Source organism: Psammomys obesus, unplaced genomic scaffold, assembly GCF_907164565.1.
Source record: "Psammomys obesus unplaced genomic scaffold, mPsaObe1.curated_primary_1811, whole genome shotgun sequence".
In the NCBI taxonomy this organism is placed as follows: domain Eukaryota; kingdom Metazoa; phylum Chordata; class Mammalia; order Rodentia; family Muridae; genus Psammomys; species Psammomys obesus.
In genome coordinates, this window is record NW_026585580.1 from 403,783 (window position 1) to 408,756 (window position 4,974).

At 45.2% G+C, this 4,974-nt stretch overlaps 1 long non-coding RNA gene across 1 annotated transcript in view; it reads left to right on the forward strand.

Annotated features, from left to right (window-relative positions):
• Window positions 1–1,536: 1,536 nt before the first annotated feature.
• Window positions 1,537–4,974, forward strand: part of LOC129677624 (uncharacterized) — a 28,177-nt gene continuing 24,739 nt past the window's right edge. The window contains exon 1 of the long non-coding RNA XR_008720230.1: window positions 1,537–1,595. This is a non-coding gene — a long non-coding RNA (uncharacterized LOC129677624). The remainder of the gene's footprint in view (window positions 1,596–4,974) is intronic.

The window sequence follows — 4,974 nt, forward strand, 5'->3', positions numbered from 1 at the left end:
CACCAAGAGGCTGAGTTTGTAGTCACAATCTGTCATGTGGACACTGTGTTCCCTGCTCCCCGGGCACAGTCGGAACTGTTGCATTATTTGAGGCTTCGTGGTAACAGGAGTAAGAAGGCAGACTCTGAGCCAGACTGCAGGGCTTGGAAGGCCACTTTCACCTGTGACTAACTGTTTGACCCCTAACTTCTGTGTCTCGGTTTCCTCATATGCAAAACCAGGATGTAGGTCATCGTAAATGACCTAATACAAAAAGATCTTACAACAGGGCCTGCCGTAAAGTTAACATTTGATACGTACTAGCTGCAACAAGAACAAAAGGCAGGCAGTGCAACAGGCATTTTATAGACGGGAAAACTGAGATGTACACAATATCTTCAACAGAGTCCTGGAAGAATAGTTAATCCCCTTAACTGATGAGTTAGCGCTACAATCCTTGTAATCCCCATTTTAGAGAGAGGAATGTCAAGGCCTAAGCAATAGGTAGAGCCGGCAATATCTCATTCAATCCCCAGAGCCCAAGTAAAGGTGAAAGGAGAAAGTCTATTCCGAGAAGTTGTCTTCTGACTCCACACACATGCTGTGGCATGTGAACCCACATACACAATCCTATAAACACACACACACACACAGAGTGAGAGAGAGAGGAGAGAGGCAGGCTATTCATTCAAACAATATAGAAGGCAAGTTGGGTCATTCTGTTAGTATAACAGGCAGCCAGAACCTGAATAAAATATTTACAGCGTCAGAGCCTGAGGTTTCAACCATTTATATTCAGTGACCTCTACAATTAAAAAAAAAAAAAAAAAGAGAGAGAGAGACTATTCTGATAGCTGCTACTTTAAAAACAGCCACGAGCTGCCAGGACAAACTGGGTGACATTTGTGAGCTGCCCAAGGTCAGGCAGCAGTTCTCATTATCCATCCTTCATCTCTCCCTCTCCATCAGGCGCTAGACCCCTACAGGTGACCCATATGCTCCCATGGAAGGATCTGCCCGCCAGTTCCCAAAGAGTTTAAGAAGCCAGGTTCAGGAGAGGCAGATGCCAGGTGAGCACTTGGTAGCCAAGGCCAGGGCTTAGGACAGCGGGATTGGGACGGAGCTGAGGAGACAGAAGTAGTAGATGGCCGATCGCAGCGGGACCAAGCATCTGGTCACACAGGATTGTGATGTCTATGAATTTTCAGGAAGAAAACAAACTCGAGGCGAGTACTGCTCCTGCCAGGGCCACGCTGGCCGCCTGCTTTAAGATCACAGTGGGTCTGAGAGACACAGCCCTTTAGCAGGCATCGCCTGGGCCATTCTGACTCTGACAAGTCCTCATGCTCACACATGGTTGTGGCTGGCAGCCCAGACAGACACGACTGTTTTGGCTTCTGTTGTTTTTATTTTTCCTCTACCACCAGGCATGCACTCAAGGTCCTGGATCTGATTGGAGGTGGTGGCCAACCCAGTGCCTGCTGGTGCCCCCTGGTGGAAGAGCAAAGGATAAAAAAAAAACCATCTGGGGCAGGAAGAGAAAGATGCGGCAGGAAGGGAAGTTCCCAGCTGACTTTAAAGAGCTGAGTTGTGATTCTCCCTGCTGTCCTCCACAGGTAAATACTTTACTGTGACTTAAGGGGAAGCAAACACAACAGCCACAACAGCTCTGACCCTCAAATGGACTTTGAGGCGGGAGGCAGGGTTTTTGTTTTTTTGTTTTTGTTTTGTTTTGTTTTCACTTTGGCTTTCTTTGGAGGCCCTGCAACTCTCATAAGATTTCAAAGGTCATTCGTTCAGGGCTTTCCCAGAACTCAGGGCTGTGGCTTGGGCAGGAGGCATTTACTCCCACAGAGTTGCGATTTTTATTGCTAAGTCAACATCAAGAAGGTGTGAAAGTCAGGCACCAATCTTGCTGAGCAGTGCGGCCTTGGGGAGGGCAGGGGCACAAGGAAGGGGCTCCAGGTGCCTGGCTTCTCACCTAAGCGTCTGGGATCTTGCAAAACGTAGGTTTGTGATGGGTGGCCCTGGATGGGGCCTGAGGCCTTTTCAGTTCTCAAGAGGACCATGCTGGAGCTTAAACCCTCCTGTTCCCCCTAGCACCCAGTCCTTATAGCTTCCTGACCGGCACAGAACAAAACAAAAGAGGGAAACTGTGTTTCCTGGAAATGGCTTACTTGATCTCAAGCAACTGGGAAGGGGTGCCCCTTGAAGAACTTTTACTTTGGGGACTGGTAAGATGACTCAGCCGGGAAGGAGCTTGCTGCTGGACAATTCTAATCACCTGAATTAATTCCTCTAACCCACATGGTGGAAGGGGTAACTGGCTCCTGAAAGTTGTTTTCTGATTTCTACGTGCAAACTTTGGCTACACACACACACGCACATACACACACAACCCCAACTTGGGCAATTTTATTAAACATGCACAGATGATATTTCAACTACCGTTTTTTTTTTTTTTTTTAATTTTTTAAAAGATAGTTCTGACAGACATGTGTGCATGAGAATGACTTCAAGCAGAGCTAAAAACGACCTTAATATGTCTTTGCGGGTTTTCGTATTTTTTTAAATCTTTGGAATATTAATCTATCTTTGTTTTTTTGTTTTGTTTTGTTTTGTTTTCAATTTTTCTTATGGTGTACTCTTGAAACATCTTGTGCTGTTGAAATTCACAGTCCTTCCTTTTCCCTGGTGCTAGCTGACTTAAGAATTGAAACTATAGACATAGGCACCCTCTGAAGGTAGCTAAACTTTTGGGGTCTGGGAGGACCAGTCCTCTGGGGCTAAGAAGAGGAAGCTGGCAAGTCAGCAGTTTGAGTCTGTGTTTGGCACTGAAGGGAGGATACAGAAGGCCAGTGAAGGACACCCAGTCTCTGCCTCTTTGGGTCATGCTGACTGCTTGCTGACTGAAGGTCTGATTTATTTTAGTGTCTTTGTCTGGGAGCATAACCAATCTGCATGAGGAGTTATCTGACATCTTGATGCATGTTTATAGACCAATGAATAGACTTTCCAAATCAACGATCCATGGTCATGTGCATTTTAGTAGATGGGAGCAGAAGGTTGGACAATGCACTGACAATCATGGAAATAACTCAGTTTCTCATTCGATGGGATTTCCTATAAATAAGCCACCATCAATCTTTGGAAGCGCCTGGGTATCATACTTTTGGGTAAACACATTCCTCTTTTATCAGATTTTATGATTTTGTACACAATAAGTACTCGCTAATGTTTTTTACAGGGTCTCATTATATAGCCCAGGCTGGCCTCAAACTTGCAATTCTCCTGCTTCATCCTCCTTAGTACTGAGATTACAGGCATGTGCCACCATGCCTGGCTTCAGTTTTCTGATAAGTTTTTCGACATATTTTTTTAAATCTCCCACCCCGCAATGATAGTCTAAGCATACAGCACAGAGCAATGTTAGGACAATCCTATTCCTGTTGGTAGCAGTAAGAGTTTTCAGTTTCTATTTTGGCTAAATAGAAACTCACATTTACTTTGTTAATGGTGATAAAAGGATACTGAAGTGATACAATTTGAGGTAATTAAAACAGCCAAGGAGAAAACGGAACGGGAAATGGGAAGTGGGCAACTGTGAAAGTAGCAAAATTCTGTTTTATTGAAGTACCTAAGATGACCATGCAGAGTCAAGCACTTGATTTCTAACATTTGAAGAGACTGGGTTCAAGGAGAGTGCCTTCCATAGGTCCCTTCAGCCACTGGGGGGAATGAAGCCTTGGCCTTGGACAAGGTGTCTGCTGAATTCCTTCAGCCCACTCCATCTCCAATCTTTCACGCTTTGGACTACAAAGGTAAATATAAACACCTGTGTGATCCTCGTGTCTCCTGACCTTATTCTGCTAAGTTCCCTAAGTAAGTCCCCCTGGCGCTTCCCTCCACGTGTTCGGTATCCTCACGGTTCCTTTGTATGAAAAAAGGAGGAATAAATAACTGAGAACAGCTGGCTCTGCCCCAGGCCAAAGCAGGACAGGCATTTATTTCCTAAGGCTAGATCTACTTAAGGGTTAAAGTGCCTCTCTGGCTCGGATGACTTCACCAATGACATTGCCTTCCCTCTGGCAGGGCTCCTTCTCTGCCTGGCCTTGTACCACACCTTCTTTTACCATATCATCTCAAGTTACCAACCTTTGTCTTTAATTTAAAAGAAAAATGATGAAGCAAAGTTGGAGTTTGTTGAGAATAGGGCTTTTGCCTGTCCATTTGATTGACTGATTGATTGGGAAGCTAAGCTGGCCTTGTACTTGCTATGTAGCCCGTGCTGGGCTTATACTCAGCTTCCGCCTTTGTGAATAGTGGGAATACAGGCAGGTGCTACCATACCCGTTTAAAAATAGCTTTCAGGTTCTTTGAGAAAAGACCTCATGTAGCCCAGGCTAGTCTTGACCCAGGTAGTCATGTAGCCCAGGGTAGAATGTAGTTGTGGGTGACCTTTAACCTTTGTCCTCCTGCCTCCACTTCCTAAGTTCTGGGATCACATTCATGTGTCACTGTGGCCGACAACAACAATGAAAGGCTTTTAATGTAAGAGATGTATTTTGTGATTCATTTGTGTGTGTGCTCATGCACGCCTGCAGGCATGCACATGTACAGGTGCGTAGGTGCCCAGGGTAGCCAGAGGAGGGCATCGAGTTATGGGTTGTTGTGAGTCACTCAACTGGATGCCGGGAACTGAACTCCAGTCCTCCAAAAATAGCAGTTAGGTGCTCTCAACTGATGAGCAATAGCTCCGGCCCCAGGTTTTAAATGTTTTAGTCAGTGTCTTCATTGTACATAGAAATTGGTTTCATAAAGACACTTTCATATATACAGGGATATCAGTTATTTTGACCATGTATAAAAATGACTTTAAGTATCTATATAAATGAGAGAACATGTTGTCCTTCTTTCCTTCTTTCCTCCCTTCCTTCCTCCCTCCCTCCCTTCCTTCCTTCCTTCCTTCCTTCCTTCCTTCCTTCCTTCCTTCCT